The 23,406-nt window shown below is 47.2% G+C and overlaps 1 protein-coding gene and 1 pseudogene across 1 annotated transcript in view; both read left to right on the plus strand.

Moving 5' to 3' along the window:
* Positions 1 to 4,376, plus strand: part of LOC139701826 (adhesion G protein-coupled receptor E2-like) — a 28,457-nt gene extending 24,081 nt beyond the window's left edge. Inside the window, exon 18 of the mRNA XM_071601855.1 lies at positions 3,239 to 4,376. The gene's annotated coding sequence lies outside the window, so the exon portion shown is untranslated. The remainder of the gene's footprint in view (positions 1 to 3,238) is intronic.
* On the plus strand, positions 3,437 to 22,209 carry LOC139707838 (olfactory receptor 7A10-like; annotated as a pseudogene).
* Positions 22,210 to 23,406: the final 1,197 nt, after the last annotated feature.

The raw sequence follows: 23,406 nt of genomic DNA on the forward strand, positions 1-23,406 counted from the left end.
CAGAATCACATCGGTTACACATCCACATTTTTACATAATACCATATTAGTGACTGTTGTATTCTGCTACCTTTCCTATCCCCTACTATCCCCCCTCCCCTTCCCTCTCATCTTCCCTCTCTACCCCATCTGCTGTTGTTTAATTCTCTCCCTTGTTTTTTTTTTACCCCCTTTCCCCTCACAAACTCTTATATGTAATTTTGTGTAACAATGAGGGTCTCCTTCCATTTCCATAGTTTCCCTTCTCTCTCCCTTTCTCTCCCCCCACTCGTCTCTGTTTAATGTTAATCTTTTCCTCATGCTCTTCTTCCCTGTTCTGATCTTAGTTGCTCTCTTTATATCAAAGAAGACATTTGGCATTTGTTTTTTAAGGATTGGCTAGCTTCACTTAGCATAATCTGCTCTAATGCCATCCATTTCCCTGCAAAATCCATGATTTTGTCATTTTTTAGTGCTGCGTAATACTCCATTGTGTATAAATGCCACAGTTTTTTAATCCATTCATCTATTGAAGGGCATCTGGGTTGATTCCAAAGTCTAGCTATTGTGAATTGTGCTGCCATGATCATTGATGTGGCAGTATCCCTATAGTATGCTCTTTTAAGGTCCTCAGGGAATAGACCGAGAAGGGCGATAGCTGGGTCAAATGGTGGTTCCATTCCCAGCTTTCCTAGGAATCTCCATACTGCTTTCCATATTGGCCGCACCAGTTTGCAGTTCCACCAGCAATGTACAAGTGTACCCTTTTCCCCACATCCTCGCCAGCACTTATTGTTGCTTGACTTCATAATGGCTGCCAATCTTACTGGAGTGAGATGGTATCTTAGGGTGGTTTTGATTTGCATTTCTCTGACTGCTAGAGATGGTGAGCATTTTTTCATGTACTTATTGATAGATTGTATGTCCTCCTCTGAGAAGTGTCTGTTCAGGTCCTTCGCCCATTTGTTGATAGGGTTGTTTGTTATCTTGTTGTTTAATTTTTTGAGTTCTTTGTATATTCTGGATATTAGGGCTCTATCTGAAGTGTGAGGAGTAAAGATTTGTTCCCAGGATGTAGGTTCCCTATTTACCTCTCTTATTGTTTCTCTTGCTGAGAAAAAACTTTTTAGTTTGAGTAAGTCCCATTTGTTGATTCTAGTTATTAACTTTTGTGCTATGGGCGTCCTATTAAGGAATTTGGAGCCCGACCCCACAATGTGTAGATTGAAGCCAACTTTTTCTTCTATCAGGTGCAGAGTCTCTGATTTGATATCTAGGTCCTTGATCCATTTTGAATTTACTTTTGTGCATGGCGAGAGAAAGGGGTTCAGCTTCATTTTGTTGCATACGGATTTCCAGTTTTCCCAGCACCATTTGTTGAAGATGCTATCCTTTCTCCATTGCATGCTTTTAGCGCCTTTATCAAATATAAGAAAGTTGTAATTTTGTGGATTGGTCTCTGTGTCCTCTATTCTGTACCATTGATCCACCTTCCTGTTTTGGTACCAGTACCATGCTGTTTTTGTTACTATTGCTCTGTAGTACAGTTTGAAATCTGGTATCGCTATACCTCCCGATTCACACTTCCTGCTTAGAATTGCTTTTGCTATTCTGGGTCTTGGGATGCCCTCTCTCACCACTTCTATTTAATTTAGTCCTTGAAATACTAGCCAGAGCAATTAGACAGACAAGAGAAATTAAAGGCATAAAAATAGGAAAAGAAGAACTTAAAATATCACTATTTGCGGACGATATGATCCTATACTTAGAAGACCCAAAAGGGTCTACAAAGAAACTACTAGAACTGATAAATGAATTCAGCAAAGTGGCAGGATATAAAATCAACACGCATAAATCAAAGGCATTCCTGTATATCAGTAACAAAACTTCTGAAATGGAAATGAGGAAAACCACCCCATTCACAATATCCTCAAAAAAAATAAAATACTTGGGAATCAACCTAACAAAAGAGGTGAAAGATTTATACAATGAAAACTACAGAACCCTAAAGAGAGAGATAGAAGAAGATCTTAGAAGATGGAAAAATGTACCCTGTTCATGGATAGGCAGAACCAACATCATCAAAATGGCGATATTACCCAAAGTTCTCTACAGGTTCAATGCAATGCCAATCAAAATCCCAACGGCATTTCTGGTAGAAATAGATAAAGCTATCATGAAATTCATATGGAAAAATAAAATTAGATTTTTTAATCTTTAACATACTCCATCTTGAGAATCACCTTTTCCAGGCAGGGTAACACTCACAGGCTATGGGGTTAGGGTGTGGACGTCTGTGGGGTCATTATTTTGTCTATCACACCAATTACATAGGTTGGGTTTCTCATGGAGCTGTCAAAATCTGCATCTGGTTGTAGATAAATGAATAGATTCACCACTCCCTCCCTCCTCCACAGCCCTAGGAATGATATACACATTGAAGAAAGGCAACGTCAACATTTTATCTAGAAAATAGGAAACCATCAAATAGGGAATGAAGGCTTCTGAAATTCAGATGACATGATCAGGTGTTTCTACCATCTTGGGCACTGGACTGTGAGGGTCCACTCTGTTGATGGCCTGATGTCATTTTATCTTCCAGTGTCTCCTTAAACCGGGCATCTCCAGGGTTTCAGTTGCTGGACTCTCTTCCTCTCATTTTGGAATCCCTCCCTTGGCTCATTTCATAAAAACAAAACATTTGTCCTATAACCAGTTCTGAATAATTTTCTGAAGCACAGCATTCATAAGGCTCCAGTGAATCAGTGTCACTTCTGAGAAAGTCCAAAATCAGCAAAATGAAATCTCATGTGGCCTCTTGATCATGCCCTGATAAATCCATCAGGCAAGAAAATTTTGTGATTGAAGTGTGTGTGTGTGTGTGTCTGTATGTGAGTGTGTGTCTGTGTGTGTGTGTGCATGCAACATCTTAACCCATAAAGGGATGATTATTATTTGTCAATTGAAATTTTTAAAAATTAGGGAGCAGGATTGTTGCTAAGACCCTCCAGTGCTCATCCCCCAGGCACAACGGCTTAACAAACCCATTGTGTATTTTTGGGGTGTGTCCCATGAATATACAGAAAATAAAATGGTTACTATAATAATAGAAATTAACTTACCCATCATCTCACATTCTTGTTTGTACATGAGCAGCTGAAATCTCTTTATCTAACAAATATTTTCTTTCCTTTTTTAAATGGAAGCTGTGAGTTATTTTTCAATAATCTTATGTCATTTTAAAATAATTATCATTCCAGACTGATTAGAAAGATCATGGGAGCTACATCCTCCTTCCCCATGGAAAATCTGAAGCGCCATTTTTAGTCATTAGGACAGGACAAAGACTCTGTGCTGTGTGTTTTAAGATTCTCATGGTGTTGGCGACGTGAAGGGATTCTTGGAGGACATGATCAACTTTCAACTCCTGCAGAACCTGAAATCTCTCCATGCCCGACATGGTGCTGAGCAAACTCAACATCCAGATGCCATCTGCAGCCCAGTTCCTCAGTTTCTCTGTTAAACGATCTTCTACTGCCCCCCCTTCCTATGAGGCCTCTTCCATGCAAAAATTCTAGAAGAAAGCCAGCCTCCCAGGATGCTCACATCAACAATATTCAAAAGGAATAGAACCCACCTTAAACTTTTTGACAAAAAAAATAAAATAGAAATAGAAAAAAATTATAAAAATAAAATATTGTGGTGCCTACAAGGAAGAGACCTTGCTCTATGTGGGACATGGGCTTCTGAGGATGTGGAAGGCTCCCCAGAATGCCATATTCCACTAAAGATCTTCCATAGTCATGTAGAGGCCAAATTGACAAGAAAATTGATCCCCAGATAATTTCCTGACAGACATATTACTAAGTAAGAAGTAAAGAGTAGGAGAGAAGACTGGGAAGTCAGGGAGATGGGCCTGGATCACTTCCTGGGCAGCGCAGTACAAACAGCACCTGCAGATATTTGCTAAGAAACTTACAAAAAGGCTATTTTTAAGTCAGGATCTATGTGAGTCTGGTACATGCCTCTCCAAGGAAGGAAAAAGGCCTGATGGACATCTTGATTGAACAAAAGCCTTCATGGACACCTCGTGGACACTGCATGAATATACTTTGTGACTTTTTCTATTTGTGCCAATTAATGCAAGTACTGGCTTCTTTGTCTTGTAAGGCTTCTAAAGAAAAAGCAGTTGTCATTTGGTATCAGGGTTAACATAGACTTGGAAAATTCCTTGGCACATTTATTTCCATGTGATTCCCAATAATTCATATGCATTGCAAATAGGTGAGATTTCAAAGTTACTGATGATATTTCTGGGTGAGGAATTGGGTGAGTCAATTTCTTCATTGTTTTGTCCATTATACTTTTTAATTAAAAATTAACTGAGCCTATAGAAAATGTGGCTTCCTCATCATTAATGGGAATTATACAGAACCAGCTTTTAACATTTTATCTAAATGGTGGTTATTACCAGGACATTTCAAAGTGAAGCACAAAAGTCATTCCAAAGACACCTGAGATCAGGAAGGCTCTGACCAGGTGCAGGGGAGTCCCCTAGGTCCAGTCGGCTTTGGGGACTGAATTAGGTTTGGTGTCTGGGTTTTCCAGCTGGTGGTGGCAACAAAAGGGAACTAGTGGCATTAAGGAACCCCAGTGTGACCCACAGCAGAGGAGGGGCCACCAAGCCAATGCCTCCTAGAGCACTGGGTCCACACCCCAGGCAGCCAGGGACCTGAGGTGGCCGTGGACTTCCTCTACCTGCCACTTCTCCCCTGGGGACATTTACTTTACATGGAACCAGAAAAACCACACAGGGACTCCATGATTTCTCCTCCAGGGACTTTCTGAGGAGCTAGGGATTCACTCGGTTCTCTCTGGGCTGTTCCTGTCCTTGTACCTGGTGACCATCTTTGGCAACCTGCTCATCATCCTGGCCACCATCTCAGACTCCCACCTGCACATGCCCATGTACTTCTTCCTGTCCAGCTTGTCCTTTTCTGACCTTTGCTTCTCCTCCACCACCATCCCCACGATGCTGGTGAACATCCAGACACAGAGCAAGGCCATTACCTACGCAGTCAGCATCACCCAGATGTACTTCTTCACTGTTTTTGCACTGCTGGACAATTTACTTCTTACTGTGATGGCCTATGACCACTTCGTGGCCATCTGCTGGCTCCTGCACTACACGGCCCTCAGGAGCCCCAAGCTCTGTGCTCAGTTCTTCTCCTGAGCTGGCTCATCAGTGTGCTGGGAGCCCTTCCTGAGAGTGTGAGTGGACTGAGGCTCTCCTTCTGCACAGACGTGGAAATCCCATACTCTTTCTGTGAATTCCCTGAGGTCCTCAAGCTCCACTGCTCATACCTTCATCAGTAGCGTCATATTGTACACAGTGACAGGCATCATGGGGTTTTTCCCTCTTGCTGGGATCCTTTTCTCTTAGTCTAAAACTGTGGCTTCTGTCCTGTGGATCCCCACAGCAGGAGGGAAGTACAAGGCCTTTTCCACCTGCGGTTCTCACCTCTCAGTTGTCTCCCTGTTCTATGGAACCTGCCTGGGATTCTACCTCAGCTCCACAGGGACACGCGCCTCCTGGACAGGGGTGTTGGCCTCCACCATGTACACCCTGGTCAGCCCCATGGTGACCTTACAGCTTTTCAGCTCCTTCCAGTTTTTGAACAGGGTTAACGAGCAAAACCAGCGTGTCTGCATACACGCTATCATTCCTTTTAAAACCTTAAAATAATTAAAAATGCTTGTGGTACTTATGGCCCTAATTCCCATTTTTTTACAAAGCTTGCTCAACTCAGATTTCCAAAAATCCCTTCTGCCCAATGACTGGGTGTCCATGGCCAGGGCTTGTCTGAATGGCAGTGACTGCCTTCTCTGGGGGTCTAACTGTGCCAATTTTTGTACTGAGCATTTTGAGAGAAACATGAGTCAGAATATTGAGACCCCTTTGGAGATATTGATGGGAACAGATGAACTTGCAGATTTAGAGAGGCAGTTCAACTATGATTGGCGGTTTATGATCAGAATAATTCACATGCAAACAAGGCCTAGCAGCCAATTTCTTCCCGGGATCAGTCTAATCTAGTTTGACTAAGATAAAACAGGGTGCAGAATATCCATTCTCTGACTTTGTAGAGTGCTTGTACCAAGCAGCTCACAGGTCCATGGGGGACTCAGGTGCCTGTGATTTGGTTGGTAAGCAGCTAGCATTGGAGAACACAGGTAAGGCCTGCCAGGACATCCTCCTGCCTCATAGGGAAAAGGGGACCACCTCAGAATTTGTTTGCCTTTGTACAGTCATTGGCCCAAGCCAATGACAAGGTTTCACACTCACCATGGGTTTGAAGCAGGTACTGCACCCCCAAACCCAGGAATGCCATTCTCACAGGTGTTGGTAAAGATGGTGCCCCCAGAGCTTCTGTTCCAGGAGATTAGGTCTGTAACGTACTGAATGGTGTGCAAACCATCACCTCCAATCCCTATGAATGGCAAACCTCCAATCCCTGAAGTGGTGCAAACTCTCAGACAATAAAGAAGTAACAGCCCACTCCCTCCCTGCTCCCCCTCACCCCATGTTGATCCCATAAATATCAACACCCTGTTCATTCTCTCTCTTTCTCCCTCTCCCTCTCCCTCTCTCTCTCTCCCCCTCCCCCTCCCCTCCCCTCTCCCTCCCCCCCTCCCTCTCCCTCTCTCTCTCTCCCCCCTCCCCCTAACCCTTCTCTTCTGTGACTGGCCACTATGGTCTCTCTAATAAAATCTCAGGCAGGTAAATGGTTGTTTGGCTTGTTGAGTTTGTGGAGCTTTTCCGCATCCTACATTGGTGCCGAAACCCAGGATGAAACCCAGGATGTGGATCCCATTGCTAAAGATGGAACGCCATTCCCAAACTCCATGCCTGACAATTCCTGTCACAGTCCACTCCTCTGATCGCCTGCCTGACATCCACCACCGACCTGCAGATTGGTGAGTGCCCCCCTCCCATGAGCGCCTGAACCCCAACTCACCAGAACCAGGGAATTGGCCCTTGAGAGTCCAGAAATCCCTCGGATATGTTGGGGGGGGGGAAACGCACCCCACCCAGACCAATCAGGGTTGCGGTGGACCCCGGGTGCTCTGCCAGGACACCTCCTGGGAATTGGCCTCCTGGAAAGTAGAATGAATTCTCCCTTTCTGACTCCTCTATCTCCCCTCCATGGGGTAGCGCAGTTGCTGCAGCCCCTCTCACCCGAGTTCTAACTGCGTTCCTCCCAGAACTCCTACCAACACTCTCCTTCTGACTCTTTCATTCCACTCAAGACCCTCCATCCACTTGGGAGCTTCCAGGAAGTTCTTTCCAACCTGGGCTCTCTCTCTCTCTCTCTCTCTCTCTCTCTCTCTCTCTCTCTCTCTCCCATCTCGTCCTTCCAGCATGGTATATTCCTCGTCCCTCCTGACCGATTCTCCCTTGTGGGGCCTCTTAGATAATTTGAAAACCCTGAGCCTGGCCCCTGATATTAAACAGAAAAGCTCATAAAATTCTGTACCCTGGACGGGCCTGCACACCCCCTGGACAACCAAAATGTTTGGCCCACGTGTGAGTCTCTGGATCCCAGTTTACTCCACAATCTTTTAATTACTGTGAGTGATAAAGAAGTGGAAGTAGATTCCTTACATGGAGGCTTTTTCCTGCTAGGATCTCACTCAAATCTCTGCACACAGTGCAAGCCTCAGCACCTACTCCTTGCTCTCAAGCCTCCTTCCTCCTCTTCTCCTCCACTCTCTGCCTCCACACCTCCCCTCTTCTTCCTCTTCTCTGTTCTCCACCTCCACTTTCCACCCAGCTGATGAACCCATCCATACAACTCTCCCCCGCCCTCAGGCCTGCTCTCCCCACTTTCACACGCTCCCACTTCCCCAGCCTCTACATCTGCAGCTTCTTCTTCTGTGGACATTCCTCCTCCTCCTCCCCCTCCTCCTCCTCCTCCTGACACTCCCCCACAACCTCCTCCAACTTCTGTTCCTTCCCCCCAGGTCCCTCCACATCAGTTTAGTCCACCCACCAACTGTTCATGCACTAATGCAGCACCTAACCCACAAGTCACCGCATCTCATCACCCAACTCAAACTTCACAGATTGTGGCCCCACTTCAAGAGGTCACCAGGCCAGATGGGATTTTTAAGGGTTTATGTTCCGTTTTCTATGGTTGACCTTTCTCAACTTGAAAAAAAATTTCTGATCTTACACTGCAAACACTGTCTCTTACATTACAAAGTTTCAATACTTAGCCAAAGCCTACAGCCTCACCTTTCATGATCTCTATGATTCTGTCCAATACTCTCCTCCCTGAGGAAAGGAGAAGTGTCTGGGACCACGCAAGGGCCTATGCACACCAGGTTCATCAGACTGATATCCACCATCCCCTAGGGGCCCAGGCAGTTCCAGACCAAGACTCGTTGGGGTTATAATGACCCTCAAGACCTGGGACACAGGGACCACCTGATTACCTGTCTGACGGCTGGCCTAAAGGCAGTGACACAAAAGGCTATTAACTTAGATAAACTCCAGGAAGTTATCCAGGAGAAGAATGAAAACCCCTCAGCCTTCCTAGATGGACTAACAAGGCTCTCTTCAGTACATTAACTAGGACCCTGAATCCCCAGATGAGAGGCAACTTCTTATGACCTGTTTTTTCTCACAAAGCTACCCTGAAATATGGGCAAAGCTAAAAACAATTAGAGAGGGACCCTTGACTCCTCAGACGGAGGTGCTGGCCACGGCCTTCAAGGCCTATCACCACTGAGATGAAAGAGCAAAACGCCAAAAATGCCAGATGTTGGCCCAGGTGTCACAGGGCTCCTTCCAACCTATGGAAAAGGGAAGACAAAACCCCACAACGAGGACCCGCTGGGCCCTGCTTTACGTGTGGTAATGAAGGACACTGGGCTACGGCTTGCCCTAACCCCAGGTCATTGTCCAGACCGTGCCCCAGATGCCGGCGTCCTGGCCACTGGGGATAGGACTGCCCCAATTCCCAGAGGGGAGCTGAAGTCAGTTCCTTGCCAGTGACTTGCTGGGCCTAGCAGCCGAGGATTGATGGGGCCCTGGGTCTTCTGTCCTAACCTATTCAATCACCAAGCAGGAACCCAGGGTGGTTTTCTGAGTGGATGGATATCCCATAAACTTTTTAGTAGACACCAGGGCCACAGTCTTGGTTATGAGAGAGTTTTGAGGAACCACCTATCTTCCCAAATCTCTGATTGTTGGGGTAGGGGGTCAAACCATCATCCCACGCAGAACTCCTCACCTTCTCTTCTTCACACCATTTTTAGGTTATGCCTCAGTGTCTGGTCCCCTGGCTGGGAAGGAATATTATCCATCTCGAAGTCCTCCAAAACCTTACCCTTCTTGTCCTCCCCAACTCATATCTTCATCATGGCTTTACTCCTTGATGAAGAAGAGACTTTACCTCTTTGTTTCTGGTGTATAGACCCCAACAATCACCAGAACACAGAGTTTCCCCTCTCCTGTAAAAGAGTAGATCCAATTGTATGGGACACTGAAACCCCATCCTCGGCAAATTGCTCTCCCATGGAAGTGCATCTTAAAAACCCTAAACACTTCCCAAACCAGGCCCAATATCCACTGCCAACTGCCACTCTTAAGGGCCTAAATCCAATCATTCAGAGCTTATTAAGAAAGGTTCCTCCATGCCACACACTCTCCATTCAATACCCCAATTTTAGCAGTAAAAAAGCCTAATGGACCATTCCGTTTGGTGCAGGAATTGAGATTAATAAATTGTTCAACCAGCCCTATACATCACCTGGTTCCAAACCCTTCTACTATCCTTTCCTCCATTCCTGCAAACTCCATCTGTTTTTCAGTTACTGATGTTAAAGATGCCTTCTTGTCAATTCCACTATCATTCGCTTTCCAAGACATCTTTGGCTTCACCTGGACTGGTGGCATTCAGAAAGATGTTTGTCGCTTAATTGCTGCCTCAGAATTATTACATTTTATTGACAAACCTTTAATAGAATATGTAGGCAGGAACTGTAAAGAAGGTTCTTGTTATGGTTTATGAGCTATGTTCCATCTCCTTGTGTTTTAATTTCTGGAAAGGTAAAAGTTCAATGGAAAGATGAAAGATATCTTGTAATATGTAGGAAATGTAATTTAATAAAGAAAAAGGGACGCTGATACTCCATTAGCCCTCGTTGTCTTATTACCAGCTAATATTTCAGAGCCAGGGTACACTAATGCTGATTTTCAAGTCTTACAACAAATACACACCCAGTGAGCAAGACCTAAATGCCCTCTTGGGCTCATAATAGCGGGAGTTGTTGCCTTGGTTTCTTTTATTACTTCAACAGTCACAGCTTCGGTGACTATATCTCAAAAAATTCAACATGCAAACTTTATTAATAATTTGGCTCAGAATACTCCCAAGGCTACTCATAATCAAATAAATATTGATGAAAAGATTGAGACTAAGCTAAATGCCTTAGAGGCAACTGTCATTAATATAGGTAATGAACTTTCAGCTTTGAAGTTCAAGGAAAGACTTAAATGTCACTCTAGCTGTGAGTATGTGTGTGTTACTGCGGCCAATTACAATGCTTCCCAACGGGATTTGGAGAAGGTTAAAAACCATTTTGGGGTCTTTGGCAAAATAACAATAACAACTTGGATCTTTTGGAGCTCCATCATCATATTCAAGATATACAAGAAAGTAAGATTGATTTTCAGATCCTACTTCCTTAGGTAATCAAAAATGAAAAGAATTAAATGGCTTTAGCCCTGGGAACATTCTTACACTCTGCATGGTACATTCTTGTATTGTTCTCTTGCAATTAATTCTCTTTTGTATTGTAATTGTAGGATGGCCAGCCTTCAAACAAGGATTTGGGGACTCGAAAAAGTTACCCATCACCTGTTTTTTTCACATAAAAAAGGAAAAATATGTGGGAGGCTGTCACAGCATGTGACCAGCATTTTTCATTCCTGATTGGTGAGTCTCTGTTGGTCACTTCCCATGATCTGGCCACATCAAAGTGGCCATAGACCAAGGCCCTGATCTTGAAAGTCGAAAAAACATCACCAAATGTGTCTTCATACATCCCCAGGGATCAAGTTACCATACCTGTCCTTGTAACCTGCCCCTCTTGATCTGTATTGGATGGAAATTTCTAAGAGAGTCTCCCAAATAGAGGACCACGTCTGAACCTGCTTGCTGTCTCTCTCACCAGCCTCTTGTGACATTCCTCGCTGTCCCATTTAGGGAGCTTAAGGCCAGGGGTAAAGGAGCCTTCTGGGGACTTGAATTAAAGGTAAATTGTGTGTCTGTGGTTTATTTGATACCTTAGGAAATTCACTCCAGTGACCCTTAGTTTAGCTGCCCATGCGGGTCAGGGGTAGCAGCTCCATTTTGTAAATTACTCTTCCTTCTTTTAGATCAGAATTTCGGATCACAAGAACTATTTGAGCTCAGGAGGTGATAGACATGGACCCCAACTGTGGGGAGCCACTCTGAACGCCTTGCACCTTCCATCCTGAAGTGACAGGCTCTGACCCATCACTAGATTTCCTAGTGACTTGGGCATTGTCCCAGTTCTGGAAGTTGAGGGCCTGTCTTCAGATGTTGATGACGCCCCTTGAGTTGAATCACACTCACCTTTCCCTTGTAACCCTACCCCTTCTGGCCTTTTGGGATAAAACTTTCTAAGAACAAGGGTCCCCCCAATACAATCCCACTTCTGAATGTGCTCACTCTCTCTGTTGTGACTTCCTCTTGCTCTCCCATTTGGGGAACCTGAGGCCGAGAGTGGAGAAAATGTGGGCGTGATGACTAATTGGAAAATTTGTAACCAGTTCTCTGTGGTGCAGAATCAGAGAGAAAAACAGTTTTATTTCTGAAGATCAAAAGTTTACTAATTAGGGGCTGGTGTTGTGGCTCAGTGATAGAGCACTTGCCTAGCATGCATGAGGCACTGGTTCAAGCCCTGCACCACATAAAAAACTAAACAAAAGAAAGGTATGTGTCCAACTGGAACTAAAAATATCTTTTTTTAAAAAAGTGCATGAATGATGTTTTATGAATTTGAACCAGAAATAGTGAGAAGCAACAGAGAAATAATTTGATGTGCCAACAAACATCAGTTTTGTACATTTTCCCAAGAGTGGAACATCCTAAAATAGCATTAAAGAGTCTGAATACCCTTACTGTGCCAACTTGGAGCCATCATGAGTGGTTCAGAGACGATGTCCATGAGTCTAACACAGCACAGGGTGGTGGACCAAGGCTCTGAGTTTCCTGCCTGGGTCCTAGGAGGACATCCCCTCAAACACCACTCCCTGTCTCCCAGGAGCAGCTCAATGTTGGCTCATCTTTCTGTGCCAGGAAACCCTTGTGACATCACAGTGACCTGGGCCAATGAGGAACAAGGGGATGGTCACAATGGCTGCTATCTGTGGAGCATCTGATCCAGGCAGGTCTTTTCCTGTGAGCTTTAACACACAGCTTAGTTCTGAGGGAAACTCCGTGAAGAAGAAGAAATGACCAGTTTATAAATAAGGAGCCAAAGTCAGTAAATTGGACTACCTGTCATGAGGAAAATATTCAGGATGCAAATGTCAAATTGTTTAGGCAGAAGCTGAGCTCAACAGGGTCCACATATGACAACCTAAATTCAGAACTGAGGTAGTGGAGATGTTCACAGTGGAGAAGGCCTCAGAACACCTGCACCTAACTCTGACGCTGGACCACAACCTCAGCGCAAAATAATGGAACCACCATGTGACCCCACAGTCCCACCACTAGAAATGGTCATCCAAAGGAAGTGAAGGTGACATCTCAGAGACTTCTGAACTTCCATACTCAGGGCAGCTTTGACCAGAGTAGGCAGATATAGAATCCACTTAGGTATCTATCCATGGATGGATGGATAAAGAAAACATTATATGTATACTCAGGGGAGTATGATTCAACCATAAAAAATGGAAGAACTTCTGTCAATTGTGACAGCACAGATGGAAATGGAAGTCCCCAGCGAAGTGAAAGTGAGACAGGAAGACAAATGCTGCATGATCTCTCTCACTGGTAGAATCATAAATCGTTAATTCATAGAAATAAAAAAGTGAAATGGTGGTCACCAGGGACTGATGTGGTTTGTGGGGTTGTGGGGAGAGATGTTGGTCAAAGGATCTGAGGTTCAGCTAGACAGGAGGAAGAGTTCAGGAGACCTACAACCTGGTGACCATAGTTAGCAACAGAATCTTTAACAGTGGTGAGTGGATATCAAGTGTCTCACCACAGAAATAATAACCACAGGAAGTGATGCACATGAGGATTAGCTGGAGCAGTCACTCCCCAGTGCATGTGTTCTTGAAAACATTCTGTTATAGGCCATTATCACAATTTTTCTGTGTAGTATCAAAAAACAAGACAGTCCACCAACCAGGACTGGCAGACTCAATGTCAACTGGGAGCTCTTACAAAACCACAACCTCTGGCCACACCAACCTGCCACATCACAACCTGCCACAACCTGCATTTCAACCAGATCCCCAAGTGATTCATATCCTCACTGAAGTTGGAAAGAATCTGCTCTGGAAAAGTGTTTCTCAAACTTTCCACTCTCAACCTGCTAGGCCCAGTGCAAATCCCAAGTTGTAACAACCCCAACTTCTTCAGCCATTGCCACCCATCTCCAGGAGTCCTCATCCTGCCTGGTGGAAGACCAGTGCCCTGGAGCAGGAGAATTGGGAGGGCCAGGAGGAAAGCTCATGACACTCAGTTCATCATTGCAGGCAGGTCCTGCAGGAAACATTCATCAAGAACAGAAGCTGACAACATCGACCCACCCAGCCCAGAGCTGAGAGAGCTGAGTGCTGACTCACTCATCTGCCACTGGTTAACATGTTAAAAAGAGAAGCGACTCTCAGACTCTGCAATGCTTAGATCATTGCTGACAACATATAATGGGATCAGAGTTCAATTGGACAAGACTGGGAAAGTGTATCAAATATTTTCCTTAAAATGAGAACATATCCAGGGAGCTCCCTAGTAGCAGGTCGGACAAAATGAGTCTCAGGGGTGGCGGGTTGTGCAGTGAGGTGAGGGCATTTCTTCCTTTAATTTCAGCGTGGAGTGTATTCAAGCCACTTCCATATTCATTACAAAGGGGAGACTAGGGCTGGGATTGAGGCTCAGTGGTGAGTGCTCACCTAGCACGTACAAGGCCCTGGGTTCTATCCTCAGCACCACATAAAAATAAATAAACAAAATAAAGGTATTGTATACAACTAAAAAATAAATATTTAAAAATATTTTTTAAAAAGAGGTGAGACTAATGGGCTGCTTATAAATACTGCCTTGCCACCATCCTTCAGGGGACACACATCTCACACCATCCTCTCTCTTGCTGAGTGGTCATGGAATAACTTTTATTTGATGGGTTAAAGTATAAATTGAAGGGCTTTATTTGCAATTCTTTCCTTACTATACAGGCTTAACACAATTTTTAGGTTGTGAGCCTTTTTCTGTCTTTGGAACTGCAAATTCTTTGCTTTTAGAGAATGGGCATCTTTATATTCTGAGTTCAAAGAAAGAATTGGAAGTGATTTTCACTAAGGTCCGGTTTGCCATGTAGTTCTTTATATATGTTTTGACAATTTAAGGGGGAACAGGTGAGCTTATGAATTTTATGTGGCCAAACCTATGAGTGGGTCCCCTTGCTGGCCCACCCTCCATTCCTTTTTATATTTAAACTTCTGCATGATCCAAGCTAATCAAGTTCCTCTTATACCATCTTCACTGAACCCCTGGAGATCTGTGATGGTAAAGACTTTGGGGGAGGGGCCAAGGCACATCAGAGACTGCAGGTGCCCAGTGTAAGTTGGGTCATGGGTAATGGTCATGGGCTGAGTCTTTGACTTCAAGGCCATCATCAAAGACAGAAAAAAGAAAGGAAAGGGTAAAATGGCAGAGAGACCAGTGAATTGCATGGCTTCTGGCAGAGAGAGGACCTGGGCTCCTGGAGTTGGTCTCAGCCTGCCCTTAGGTATGAAAAGGATGATGCTGATCTTCTAGCCCGACTCTCATCTTGGCATTGTCCCCTGTATCCAAACTGGGAGTGTCAGCCAGAGGTCTGAGATGAACAGAGCAGATTATGTGGACTTTAGGAAGGGCTTGCTCCAGCTACAGCACAGCCTCAGCAGTACAGCTCAGGATTCTGTCCAAAAGACACTAAATCATGCTGGGGGTTTAGGAAGGGGACAGGAGTCTCTTGCCTGTAAGATCACACACCTTTGGGAGGTGATCATTGGTCCTATTATGTTGCAGACACCAATGAATGTGTGCCACCCATGAAAGTGTCCTGTGGAAAATTTGCTGACTGCCACAATATGGAGGGGAGCTACTACTGCATTGCAGCCCGGGCTATGGGCTCCTTTCTGGGGCAAAAAAGTTCACTAATGAGAGTGAGAACACATGTCTAGGTAAGGTCCACCCCTCACCTCCCCCCGCTACATGCAGTTCAGGGCACCAGAGCTGATATGGGGACAGCGCCCAGTTATAGCCTCAGCGCCTGGACTGTGAGATGGGTCAGCTATGTGTGCACCTGTCACCAGCATGAGAAGAGGGAGAGGGTCAGCTTCTTGGCCCCATCCTCAGTGTGCCTGTGACGATGGCCAAGATGCTTATCAGGAAACACTGTGGACATGTGTGATGTGATGACATCATTGTGTTTTAAAAAAAAGGAAAAAAAATCCTGTGCCTGTGGTCTCAGCTACTTGGGAGGCTGAGGCAGAAGGATCTCTCAAGCCCAGGAGTCCAAGGACAGCCTGGGAAACAGAGAGAACCCATCCCAAAGGAGAAAAAAGTGGGGGAGAGACAAAGAAAAAACAAAGCCACAGGAATGAGCCCCTAACTTCTAAAAACAAAGGTAGAGGCTGGGGTGTGGCTCCCGGGCACAGCCCTTGCCTGGCATGAGCAGGGCCCTGGGCTCCCTCCCCAGCACTGAGAAAATCAAAACCAAACCAGAGGTATCTTGGCTCTTGGTTCACTGTGTGACTTCAGACAAGTCACTTCACCTCTCTTTGCTGCAGTGTGTCCATCTGCAGAAGGGGAGTCCTGGACTGGGGCTTAGCTCAGGATAGAGCACTAGTCTAGCAGGTGCAAGTCCCTAGGTCAGTCCCCAGCACCAGGGGAACAAAGTAGGGGAGGGTAATGTCATAAGGAGGGAAATGAGATCCAAAGGCACTGAGCAGGTCCTGGCTCCCAGAAAGTACTGTGAGCAATGGCTTCTGAGCTAAACAGGGCCTGGGCCCCAGGACTTGGTATCAGCCTGCCCTAAGTCTGGTGGGGGGATGAGGAGCTTCCAGCCCACATCCACTTCAGCATTGTCCCCTGGGTCCAGATCCAGGGGTGTCAGCCAGAGGACTGGGACAGAGGTATCCTGTGGCATCCAGGGTCCAAGGCCCTGGTTGACACAGGTGGTGCCCACTCCAGGCCACTGTCCCACCAGCACAGAGAGGGAGGGTGGTGTGAAGGCCAAGGTCAGAGGCAGGGATCAGCTCCCTGGATCCAAAGCCTGGACTGGCCACCAGTGAGCAGCATGGGATCAGCAAAACCACTTCCTCTCTTGGAGCCCTCCTTGTATCTGCCCCCAGGAGCCTGGAGCCCCAGAGATCCCATGAGGTGGTGGCTCTCAGTGGCTCATTACTGAGGAACCCAGGGAGCTGGGGAGGGAGGCTGAGCCCAGGATATGGGGAAATGTGGGAGTTGGTGGAAGGTCCCCTGGGGGTGCTGCTGCACCTCATTCCCAGCTGTCCCCACGCAACCCCACCCCACCTTGTCCCCTCCACCTATGGCACACCTCTGCAGCCATTGCTACCAGCTGTGAACAGGGGAGGAGACTGTGATCGCCCCATGGGGGCTGGACAGGGGCCCTTAGGGTGCATCAGCCCCTGTCCTGGCCCGTCCTGCTGTTTATCCACACAGCCCGGATGAGGGGTCCCAGCAGGGTACCCTCAGGTGCAAAAATGGGTCCAGGAGACCAGAAGCCCTCCCTGCCTCATCCTGACCCCAGGAATCCTCTGGGCTCCGGGAATCTTTGGCCCCTTTCTGGGACACCCAGGGCCGTCTGCCATGAGCTGTCACTCACTCCTGTCTTGGGTTCTCTGAGGCTGCTGTGTTGGCCATTCACCTCGTGCCTCTGTGCTGTGGGTCCCTGTGGCACTCAAAGGGGACCTGCTTCCTGAGCATGTTCCCCTCACGTTTAGAGACCAGGAGAGATAAGAAGCCAGGAAACACCCCCAGGGCCTCAGCTGGGAGCTGCTTCCAGAAGCTTCCTCATTTCATGTCTGTGGCCATCTCTGATAAGGGGGAACCTCCTCCAGGGGTGGTGACAGCAAGACTCCCCAGAGACAAGCTGGGAACCTTGGAAAGGCCTGTCAGTGTCCACCCACAGTTCTGAGTGCCACACTAGGAGCTGGGGGATTTCTGGGGAAGATCGAAGGTGCATTTGTGCCACTGTGAGGAAAGGCAGGTGGAATTGGATGCAGGCTGGGGCCTGAGCACCTGGGTTTGTTTTATTTTTGGTTTTTCTTTTGGTCCTGGGGATCTAACCCTGGGGCCTTACCACTGACCACATCCCAGCCCTTTTCATTATTTATTTGGAGACAGGGTCTTGCTAAATTTCTTAGGACCTCCCTGTTGTTGAGGCTGTTCTTGAACTTGTAATCCTCCTGCTGCAGCCTCCTGAGTCACTGGGATTACAGCATGTGCCACCTCACCTGCTTGAGCACCTCACTTTAGTTCTCCTTGTTGCTGCTCAGTGGCAGGGTTTTTTAAATTGTGATTAAGTCTGCATCCATAAAACTTATCATTTTAACCACATTCCAGTATACTAGTTCTGTGGCACTGAGGACATTCCTGTTACACAAGCATCTCAGCCATCCATCTCAACGAGTGTTTTCTTCTTTTTTTTTTTTTCCTTTATTTCTTTAACTGACAAATAAAAATATTGTACATATTCATCATATACAGAATGATATTTTGAAACATCTGTGCCCACTGGGATGGCTCACATGCTGAGAACACTTCAAATCTAATCCCTTAGTGATTTTCAAGAATACAGAACATTGGCCAGACCCAGTGGTGCACACCTGGGATCCAGCAGCTCAGGAGGCTGAGGCAGGAGGATCACAAGTTTCAGGCCAGCCTCAACAACTTAGCAAGGCCCTAAGCAACTTACTGAGACCCTGCATGAAAATCAAAAATAAGCAGAGGTGGGGATGGGCTCAGAGGTAGTTCTATTTTTAATATCTGAGTACCGTCCCCACTGCCTTCGGTCACAGCGGGGCTCACTTTCGTTCCCAACCATGGTGTGCACAGTGTCCTTTGCTCTGCGTGCTGGCCACCTGTGTGCCCATCCGACTTTCCCAACAGCCACCCAGCAGGTGTGAGGTGACATTTCATCACAGTTCATTTCTAGTCCCCTGAGGATTGGCGATGGCAAGGGTTTTCTCCTGGGCCTCTGGGCCCTTCACCTGTCGTCCTTTGAGAAGCATCTGTTCAGGTCATTTGCCTATTTGCGGATGGGGTGAGTGGGTTTCTTACTGCTGAGTTGCTTGATCAAGCTCCTCATGATACTTTGCATATTGACACCTAATAAGATGCGTGGCTTGTGAGTGTGCCTCCCGTTCCCTGAGTTGTCCCTCACTCTGTCCTTGATTCCTTTGCTTTTCAAAAGCTGTTAGTTGGCTATAATCCCGTTGGTCCGTTTGTATTTTGCTGCCTGTGCCTTGGGTCCCATCCAAACCATCACTGACAGGCCAATGTCACGCAGCTCTCCGTTGTGGTATCCACTAAGCAGCTGGGCAGTTCCAGTCTGACCCTTCACTATTTAATCTGAGGTGATTTTTATGTTCTACTTTTTGATGCTCAGTGGCAGGTTTTTTTAAATTGTGATGAAATCTGTAGTGTGAGGGGAGGGTCTGATGTCTTCCTGATTGGCATGTCCAGGTTCCCAGACCTTCTACTGAAGAGTCCTTCCCATTGTGGGCTCTTGGCACCTTCATCAAAAATCAGCTGTAAATATGTGGGTTTTTCTGGGCTGTCTGTTCTGCTCCGTGGCTGTGTGCGTCTGTCCCCATACAGAACCACATCTTGTTGTCACTACAGCTTCACAGTAGATTCTGAAGTCAAGTCATGGCATGTGCCCAGCTTTGCTCTGTTTCTGAGCACCTGGCTTTATCCTCAGGTGTTAATGATGAGTGTCACTCTGGGAAGCCCTTGACCATGATCTCCCACCCCCCACTGCTTAGGCATCAAGGGTGGCCATCACTGCCACCTTCTCCCTGAGCGTAGGCCACCTGTAGGACCCCAGTGGTGCAAAGATTCCCACAGGGGAGGGTCCAGGGAATGGCTGAGCCTCCCTCTGCCACTCCAGGATGGAGAGGAGATGTAGATCCCTTGCCAAACCCCACCATGGCACAGAATCTGAACCCACATGTCCCTGGGCTCTGCTCCATAGAGCAGAGTGGTCCTGGGACTTCCAGAGCAGCCCAGCCTCAGGAGGTCCACCTGGGGTCTTATTTCTGACCACATCTCACAGCAGGGTCAGGCTGAGCACCTGGGTCTCTTCCCTGAGAGAAAGCACAACTTTGGGAGGTGAGCCTCTGACCTGTCATGTTGCAGACATCACCAAATGAGTGCCATGAGAGTGCCCTGTGGAAAATCTGCAGACGGCTAGGTCATACAGGGCACAATTGCTGCACATGCAGCCCAGGCTGTGTGCTCATTTCTGGAGCCAAGAATCCTTTATTAATGAGAGGAGAACATCTGCAAGGTAGGCCCCTCCCCCACCTCCCCATCATCAGGTTGAGGTTGCCAGACCCTTTCCTGTGACATCTAGGTGGCAGAACCCTGGTTACAGGAGTGTGCCCTGGTCTGAGACAGGCAGGTGTGCATGTACCTGTCGCCCAGCACAGAAGCAGGGTAGCATGAACGTCAGGGGCCAGCTCTGTGACTGGCTGCCTGGGTCCAAAACCTGCCTGCACCTACTGTTAGCTGCATGTTATTAGTCAAATCACTACCTCTCTTTGAACTTGGTCTCCCCATCTGTATCATGAAGGTGATCATAATAGTGCCTACCTCCTGTGTCTTCCAGGAGCATTATGAAAAATGCAGGTGCCTATAAGAAAGCCTGGCTAAACTAAGGATAATGGGGACTTTGACCAGACAGGGTCCCCGTGGGTGCACATTGTGTCATATGTACAAGCCTTGACCAATGAAAAAAGCTTCTTTATGAATTTTCAAAAATTCCCTTTTTTTTGGTTTTATTTTTTCCCTCCTCTCCAGGTGGACGCAGCCACATGTGATGACTGGAACGTGGGTTGGTTTTCAGCCCCTGCTTACCATGTGCTTGGGCACCCTGACACAGTGAGCAGCCTGGACAACTGCACCTAAGGGTCAGGATTCTCCTAAGTACAAGCCCTCGGCCTCAGATGGTGGCTATTGCTATTGTGCCCTCTGTGCCCCACACTGTGTTGCTAGGTTAGAAAGAAGCCAGGGCTTGTGGGGGTGAGGGGGCAGAGCTCATTCAGGTGATGGGCAGAGGCAGGGTGAGCAGGGGTGAGGTGGAAGACACACCCACACCCTGGGGCTCAGCTCAGTGAGGGGCTCAGCTGGGCCCTACTCGTTCCCTCCTCACCCTTCAACACTGTGGTCTTCACTGCACCTGAAGGTACGACCACTGGCCTCACAGTCCATGGAGTCAGTGATGGGCAGACCTGGTACCCACTCCCTGGGCTCCTTGCCCCACCTTCTCCAGGCATCTGAGGACTGTGCAAGACTCTTGACTGCCCATCCCTGTTCACTCCCCAAGACTCAGAACTCCCCACAGAGGGCCATTTCTGGACCTTCAGAACACCCTGCTGCCCATCTGTTTTTCATGAACCACAAGGGGGAGGGATCAAGATATCCGAGGTGTTCGTGACAGCTCATTTATTCCTACGCCATTCTCTTCTCTTCCCCCTTGCTAGATGCTGCCCTGATGGTATTCACCACTTCCCTGCCATTAACAACCACACCTGAAACAGTTTCCCCACAGCCACGACGGACCCAGGGATCCAGTATGGAAATGCAGAAGGTAGAAGACTCGAGGGTAGGTCCCAATCCACAGCCAACACTCTGACCTGGAAAGGTCGCCCTCCTGTACCCCACGCCTTTCTCCACCAAGCCCTCCTAATCCACGCCCTCATTGGCCACGCCCTTCTACACTGCTTGGCCTCATTCGTTTCTCTGCGCTGCTCTCTGCATCCTGACTTTGGTCCGCCGGTGCACATGCTCCTGCACACACCCACGCACACGTGCACTTCTTCTAATGAACCACTGTCTTGTCCCAGCGGCCATGCCTGGCAACACCTGGTCTCGGTGCACTTACTCCGGGACTGGGCCCCACTACCCTGGGTATAGGCGCCCCTACACTTGGTCTCTTCCACCTGGAGTCCAGAGCCAGTTGAGCGCCCCAGCCAGGACAGGGAGATGGGAATCCCTGGGGCAGCACCCGGTCCACCCCTTGGCCATGAGCTTCCCACCCACCCTTGACCCCTCATCTCACCTCCCCACAGTCTCTCCCACTTCACTGACAAAGTCAACAATCTGCACAAGGATGTCAAGCCAGATCAAGCCAAGGACACCATCCAGATAAGGACGGGATCCAGGGGAAGCAAGTAGAGACTTCCCACAGAGGGAGGGGGGCAGCTTTGGTCAGGAAAGAGGGGAACAGGCCTAAGCACAGTGGGGTCCTGCTCTGAGCTGGCCACTCTCCCAGGGCACGTGGAAGAGGACACTGGGGGCCAAACACACTGTTGGATGCCCAGGTGCACTGTCTGTCCTCTTGCTCTCATCCTGGTCTTGGGTTTTGTCATCCTTGACTGTCACGAACCAGGGCTGAACTCTGAGGAGCAAGGGCCACCCAGGGAGTCCCAAACCATGCTCTCTCTATCCTCAACTGGACAGTGTCTGGATCTGTTCTCTGGGGCTGAGTGCTAAAGCTCTTCATGTGGACCTTCTGGCCGAAGTCCACCTGCTCTGTGCCCCCATCCCTCCAGGGGATCATGCAGGAGGTGGATGAGCTGCTGGAGACCCCTGGGGACCTGGAGACCCTGCCCCCCTCACAGAAGCACTGTGTGGCCACTCACCTGCTGAAGGCCTGGAGAGTGCCCTGAGACACCTGAGCAGGGCTCTGCCTGAGGGGACAGCAACCTTCAATTATTCTGCAGGCACACGTAAGTCCCTGGGTCTGCGCCAGCCTGTGTTCCTTGCCTCATCCTCTTCTGATCCCACTAGAGATGAGTGGCCACACTGTACCTCAGTGACTCACATAAATAATCACAACTGTGAAAAAGGCAGAAAACTAAAAATAGTACACATTTACACTATGGTAAACATTATCAGCAGTAAAATGACAATAAGGAATTTTAGGGGGGCTGGGGTTGTAGCTCAAAGGGAGAGCACTTGCCTCGAGGCACAGGGTTCTATCCCCAGCACCACATACAAATAAGTGAATAAAGCAAAGGTATTGTGTCCATCTACAAGTAAAAAAATTTTTTTCTATGAATTTTAGGTAACAAAATAGAAACAACTTCCAAAAGCTTATTTGGAGTAATATAAATTTATCTTGCTCAATATTTAGATACTAATTGTTTTATTGTGGCAAAATTCACTTAACAAGTTTCACCAATTAAGTTCACCATTTAAAATCCACCAGTTTGACATTTCAGTGGAATCAAGAACATTCACAAACTGATGCAGCCATCACCTCCATTTCTAAGACAGTGTTCTCCAAAATCAAACACAGTGCCTCCTCAGCTTTCATCCCTCATTCCTCCCCTCCCCCAACCCTGGCATCCACTCACCTGCTTGCTGTCTTAATGGAGCTGCCTATTCCACCATTTAGTAAAAAGCAATCATACAAAGTGTGACCTGTCCCTCTAGCTTCTTTCTCCTAGAATAATCCTATTGAGCATGGCATAGCATCACTCCATCCCTTTTCAAGGCTGAATATGATTGCATCCTATGGGTGTTGAGCTGACCCACTCAGCCACTGATGAACATCTGGGTTGGTTCCACCCCTTGACTATTGTGACTTACTATTAAGAATATTGATGTGTAAGTGTTTGTTTGAAAACTGTTCTCAGTGCTTTGGTGTGTCTGTAAGGACTGGACTTGGTAGGTAACATGGTAATTCTGTGTTCAGTTTGGGGGAACCACCAGACTGTTTGCAGAGTGGCCACACTATTTCATAGTACCACCAGTGGGGTGCAAGGATCCCCTCTCCATGGCCTCTGCAAAACATGTTACTTCTGATTCATTCGGTTTTTATCACGGCTGTTCTAATGCATGTGAGGTGATTTCTCATTGCA

This window comes from Marmota flaviventris, chromosome 1, assembly GCF_047511675.1.
Source record: "Marmota flaviventris isolate mMarFla1 chromosome 1, mMarFla1.hap1, whole genome shotgun sequence".
Lineage (NCBI taxonomy): Eukaryota > Metazoa > Chordata > Mammalia > Rodentia > Sciuridae > Marmota > Marmota flaviventris.